We start from the raw sequence: 6406 nt of genomic DNA, 5'->3' as shown, positions 1-6406 counted from the left end.
CGGCGGGCCTGCGGGCCCTGGGGCCGGCGGGAGCGGCGGCGCGGGCGGGCGACGGGCCGGCCGCGTTCCGAGAGCCGCGGCCTCCGCCTCCTCGGCGTCGTCGTCGGGGCTCCGGCAGCGGACGCGGCGCCCGGCAGCTCGGCTCGGCTCGCTCTCAAAATGGCGGCGGCGTGAAATGTCACATCCGCATGGGGGGCCGCGGAGCGAGCGAGCGAGCGAGGAGAGCAAGCGGGCGGGCGCGGAGCCGGAGGGCGGAGCGGGAACGCAGGGCGGAGCACGGGAGGCGGAGCAGGGAGCGGCCCGCCTGCCGCCGCCGCCGCCGAGGCCCGCCCGCCCCGCAGCGCCGCGTCCCGGCGCCGCCTGCCCCTCAGTCCCGAGGCGGACCCTCGGCGCTCGCTGCCCCCGGGCCGTGGGGGCCGAGGCGGGACGCCTGGTGACTTAGCCCTGCGGGGGTGATCCGGAATCCTCCCCATCGTGGGGAACTGGACAGCCCGAAAGACCCAGGAGCGGCAACGAGGAGGGGCCCAGAAGCCACCCGGCGGCCGTGGTTCAAGTCCCAGCCGGGCGCGCCGGGGCGAGCGCCGGAGGTTGCCCAGGGACTGCTCGGGATAAGGGCCCGGAAGGGAGCCTGGGGTCAGCGCCTAGAAGTTCCTGTTGTTGTCGTTATTTACCCTCGCCCGCTGACCTGCACTTTTTCACCCAGTATCTACTGTGGAAGAATTTATTTTCTCACTGTCAGCCTAATCTGGCAAAGTTTGGCTCCTCAAGAGCAACCCCAGGCGGGACGCAGCTTCTCACACCTGTGATCCCAGCAGTTTGGGAGGCCGAGGCGGGAGGGTCACTTGAGGCCAGGAGTAAGAAACCAGCCTCTCTACAAAGTTTTTGGTTTTTGTTTTTATATTTTTGAAATGTATTTTTAATTAGCCGGGTGTGGTGCCTCGCGCCTGTAGTCCCAGCTACTTGGGAGGCTGACTGAGGCTGCAGTGATCCAAGATAGTGCCACTGCACTCCAGCCTGGGCAACAGAATTAGACCTTGTCTCAACTAATAATGATAACAAAATAATAATATAAAAATAAAACAAGCCCACTACCCCTCACATTTGGCATTATTTCCTTCCTATCAACCCAGTCTGGGATTATTCACCCGGGGTCTCCCTATTTCAGGAGACATTCAGTGAATGTATCTCCTGTCCTGTCTCATCCAGTCATTGACGGACTGATGATTAGGGTCTCAACTCTTCCAGTTAATCAAGGCAGTGTGGGTCAATAAAAATGGAGCAAACCGATGTACATTTCTACACATCTCAGGGGAGAATAGAATTTCGCCCTAACAAGGCCAGAAGATTGTGGTACCTGTCTTCCTCTCCATCTCCCTATACCCGCTTTCTCTGCGTTTTTCTCCAGTTTATGTACTGTTCATCTCCCCGCCCCCCAAAAGAATGTTCTGCTCACTGTTGTATCACAGATGCCTGGGATACACAGCAAGTGCTTAATAAAAATTAGTTGGGCCAGGCGCAGTGGCTCACGCCAGTAATCTCAGCACGTTGGGAGGCCGAGGTGGGCGGATCACCTGAAGTCAGGAATCCGAGACCAGCCTGGCCAACATGGTGAAACCTCACGTCTACTAAAAATACACACAAAAAAATTAGCTGGGCATGGTGGCATACGCTTGTAATCCCAGCTACTCAGGAGGCTGAGGCAGGAGAACTGCTTGAACCCAGGAGGTGGAGGCTACAGTGAGCTAATCATACCCTTGCACTCCAGCCTGGGGAATAGAGCGAGATTCCATCTAAAATAAATAAATACATAAATAAATATTGGTTGAATGGGCCAGGCACGGTGGCTTACGCCTCTTATGCCAGCACTTTGGGAAGTTGAGGCAGGAGGATCGCTTGAACCCAGGAGCTGGAGAGCAGCCTGGGCAACATAGGGAAACCTAATCTGGATCAGCCAATCAATTAATCAATCATTCAATCAATTGGTTGAATGAACATATGATTCAAGTGTGACTGGATCCCCCTCACCAGCATTTCATACACTTGAAGATTTCCCACCAGTGAATTTCCTGCCAGACCACAGAGGTGAGCAGGGGAGAGCCCAAGTCACTTCAAAGGAATCCCTTGGGTCACCCCCAGAATCTGAAGAAGAGGTATTGTTATTCACACAGATTCTCACAAATGCTAATCAACACTGCTCAGATGCAAAAGAATCCTCTCTAGTATTCTGGAAGCTTGGAGGAGGGAAGAAAGTGCCTTTCTGGCAGAGGAAGAGGTGGCAGAAAGTTATGTGTGTGGCTGTCAGTTCACATTGGCCAACCTTATCCCCATCGCTGAGTTCAAAACCAATCCGGCCAGGCCTGGTGGCTCACGCCTGTAATCCCAGCACTTTAGAAGGCTGAGGAGGGCAGATCATGAGGTCAGGAGTTCAAGACCAGCCTGACCAACATGCTGAAACCCTGTCTGTACTGAAAATACAAAAATTAGACAGGCGTGGTGGCGTGCACCTGTAATCCCAGCTACTCAGGAGGCTGAGGCACAAGAATCGCTTGAACTTGGGAGGTGGAGGTTGCAGTGAGCCGAGATTGCACCACTGCACTCCAGCCTGGGCGACAGAATGAGACTCTATCTCAAAAAAAAACAACAAAAAAACAAAAAAAACTGTGTGGCTGGGGCGTGGTGGCTCATGCCTGTAATCCTAGTGTCTTGGGAGGCCAAGGAGGGTGGATCACTTGAGGTCAGGAGCTCGAAACCAGCCTAGACAACATGGTGAAACCCCCTCTCCACTAAAAAAAAAAAAAAAAGTGGATTCTGCCAACAACCTCAGTAAAGTTGTTCTTCCCCAGAGCTTCCAGATGAGAGCCCAGCCCTTGGATTTAGACTTGTGAAAACCTAAAGGAACCCAATCCAGCCCACTATGACTTCTGATCTATGGAAATGTGAAATCAAAAAGGGGTATTATTTTACACTGCTAAATTTTAGGAAATTTATTACACAGCAATAGAAAATGAATACACAGCTGGGCGCGGAGGCTCACACCCATAATCCCAGCACTTTGGGAGGCCCAGGCGGGCGGATCACGAGGTCAAGAGATGGAGACCATCCTGGCTAACACGGCAAAAGCCCGTCTCTACTAAAAATACAAAAAAAATTAGCCAAGTGTGGTGGCGGGCGCCTGTAGTCCCAGCTACTCAGGAGGCTGAGGTGGGAGAATGGCATGAACCCTGGAGGTGGATCTTGCAATGAGCCGAGATGGTGTCACTGCACTCCAGCCTGGGCAAACAGAGCGAGACTCCGTCTCAAAAAAAATAAAAATAAATAAAATGAATGCACATAAACAGTATCTGTCTCTCCTTCCAGAAGCACCTTGAGAAAGAAACTGTCTTGTCTACAGGTCTATCCTCAGCACAGCACTGGGTTTATAGTAGTTGCTCAGTGAAGATTTGCTGAATGAGGCCGGGCGCAGTGGCTCATGCCTGTAATCCCAGCACTTTGGGAGGCCAAGGGGGTGTGGATCACTTGAGGTCAGGACTCTGAGACCAGCCTGGCCAACATAGTGAAACCCTGTCTCCACTAAAATGCAAAAATTAGCCAGGTGTGTTGGCACGGGCCTGTAGTCCCAGCTACTCTGGGTGCTGAGGCTGGAGACTCACTTGAACCTGGGAGGTGGAGGTTGCAGTGAGCCGAGATCGTACCACTGCACTGTAGCCTTGCAGCCTTGGCAGCAGTGGGAGACTGCGTATCAAAAAAAAAAAGGGGGGGGGTATTGTTTTACACTGCTAAATTTAAGGAAATTTATTACACAGCTATAGGATATAAATACACATAAACGGTATCGCTGGGCGTAGTGGCTCACACCTGTAATCTCAGCACTTTGGGAGGTCAGGAGATCAACATCATCCTGGCTAACGTGGTTAAACCCCGTCTCTACTAAAAATGCAAAAAATCAGCAGGGCGTGGTGGTGGGCGCCTGTAGTCCCAGTTACTCGCCAGGCTGAGGCAGGAGAATCGCTTGAACCTGGGAGGTGGAGGTTGCAGTGAGCCGAGATCACGCATTGCACTCCAGCCTGGGCGACAGAGAGAGACTCTGTCTCCAAAACAAAAACATAAACAAAACAAAAAGAAATTGTCTTGTCTAACAGTTCTATCCTCGGTACAGCACCAAGCTTATAGTACATGCTCAGTGAAGATTTGCCGATTTGCCGAATGAATGCTTTCACCCCTGCAACTGTTTACTGCCTGCTAGGAGCTCAGAGCCTCTGGGATACAGGCTGGGAGTGACAGTGCCTGCTTGCTTGGAAGGCCTCTCATCTGGAGTCAATAAAACAGCACTTCTTTGCTTCTTCCTGGCTGGTCCACATCTTTCACCGAGGAGTGGATGGTGGAGGGAGAGTTCATTTCCAGGGCACCACAGCTACGAGAAAAGCAAGACCAGTGCCCTTGGAGGCCCACTAAAAAGGCCCCGGTTTGATTATCCTAGCAGGCTCGGCTGGCCTGTTTCCTTCTACCCCTGGTAGAATTGTGCCTGCATTGCCTATCAAGTCCATTTGCACACAGAAGGGGTGTGTGTGGAAGGACTCGGCAGAAGTGAATCCGCTGAGTAATGCCTGCTTTCTCGGAGGGTGAATGCCAAGATGCTTCCAGAGGACATGGAAGGCTCTGAAGGGGAAGATGACTGAAGGCACCATTTTTGACCACTGCCAATTAAAAAAAAAAAAAAAAAATTCATGACCCATACCGTGGTTCAGAAACTGGGGACTAAGGAGAAGATGAAAAACCGGGGAGACAGGAACCACCAGAGAAACTGACTTGTCATTAGCTAGAGCCAGTGAAGGGCAGGGAGGGGCCACCCTATCATTACTTGGAGCAAAACATATTTTGCTGCTCCCAGGGCCATGCCATGACTTGGCAAAACCAGAGGGTTGGTTTTTCTTCTGGAGAACCAAAATATTTATCTACCTGGAAGCTATATTGGTCAGGGTCTAAAATTATTTAATAGAAGTGTCGGCCGGGCGCGGTGGCTCACGCCTGTAATCCCAGCACTTTGGGAGGCCGAGGCGGGCGGATCACAAGGTCAGGAGATCGAAACCATGGTGAAACCCCGTCTCTACTAAAAATAGAAAAAATTAGTCGGGCGCAGTGGCGTGCGCCTGTAGTCCCAGCTACTCGGGAGGCTGAGGCAGGAGAATGGCGTGAACCCTGGAGGCGGAGCTTGCAGTGAGCCGGGATTGTGCCACTGCACTCCAGCCTGGGCGACAGAGCAAGACTCTGTCTCAAAAAAAAAAAAAAAAAAAAAAAAGAAGTGTCAGAGAAGAAATGGGATTTACACCTTTCCCCCTCTCCACGCCTTCATCTGCCCCCACCCCCCGCCCTGCCGGGATAATAAATTCCTAAATAATCCATACCTAGAAAGATGACCTAATCCCATACCACAAGGTTACTGATGAGGATTTGGCTTTAGAGAAGATAAGGGACTTAGCCAAGGTCAAGCAGTTTGGGAGGGTAAGGGGCTTTAGGATTCAGAAACCAGATGGAACCCAGCTCCATACAGGGTTCTAAACTTGAATTTGGGAAGCTTACTTAACCTTTTCTTTTTTTTTTTTTTGAGATGGAGTCCAGCCCCAGCTGGAGTACAATGGCGCGATCTCGGCTAACTGCAACCTCCGCCTCCTGGGTTCAAGCGATTCTCTTGCCTCAACCTCCTGAGTAGCTGGGATTACAGGTGCACGCCACCACGCCTGGCTAATTTTTGCCTTTTTGGTAGAAACAGGATTTCACCATGTTGGTCAGGCTGATCTCGAACTCCTGACCTCAGGTGATCCACCCACATCGGCCTCCCAAAGTGTTAGGATTACAGGTGTGAGCCATCGCGCCGGCCCAACCTTTTCTAATTCTGGATTCTTATCAGGGAAATGGAAAAACAGTCTCTCCCTGAAACCATAAAATATCAAATACTTCAAAATCCACAGGTTGACCAGTGCAGTGGCTCACGCCTATAATCCTAGCACTTTGGGAGGCCGAGGTGGGCAGATTGCTTGAGCTCAGGAGTTTGACAACAGCCTAGGTAACATGGTGAAAACCTGTCTGTACCAAAAAATACAAGAAAATTAGCCGAGTGTGGCTGGGCACAGTGACTCACGCCTGTAATCCCAGCACTTTGGGAGGCCAAGGCAGGTGGATCACCTGAGGTCAGGAGGTCGAGACCAGCCTGGCCAACACGGTGAAACCCCGTCTCTACTAAAAATACAAAAATTAGCTGGGCATGCTGGCGGGTGCCCGTAATTCCAGCTACTTGGGAGGCTGAGAGAGGAGAATCACTTGAACCCGGGAGGCGGAGGTTGCAGTGAGCCGAAATGGTGCTACTGCACTCCAGCCTGGGCAACAAGAGCGAAACTCCTTAGAAGAAAAA

General features: G+C 51.8%; 1 long non-coding RNA gene across 1 annotated transcript in view; it reads left to right on the top strand.

Annotated features, from left to right (window-relative positions):
* LOC112614055 overlaps nt 1-4343 on the top strand; it is a 5373-nt gene extending 1030 nt beyond the window's left edge. Inside the window, exons 2-3 of the long non-coding RNA XR_003117036.1 lie at nt 3358-3391; nt 4140-4343. This is a non-coding gene — a long non-coding RNA (uncharacterized LOC112614055). The remainder of the gene's footprint in view (nt 1-3357; nt 3392-4139) is intronic.
* Nucleotides 4344-6406: the final 2063 nt, after the last annotated feature.

This window comes from Theropithecus gelada, chromosome 20, assembly GCF_003255815.1.
Source record: "Theropithecus gelada isolate Dixy chromosome 20, Tgel_1.0, whole genome shotgun sequence".
Lineage (NCBI taxonomy): Eukaryota > Metazoa > Chordata > Mammalia > Primates > Cercopithecidae > Theropithecus > Theropithecus gelada.
The sequence above is the reverse complement of the archived record's forward strand: the minus strand, read 5'-3'. Positions and strand labels throughout refer to the sequence as shown.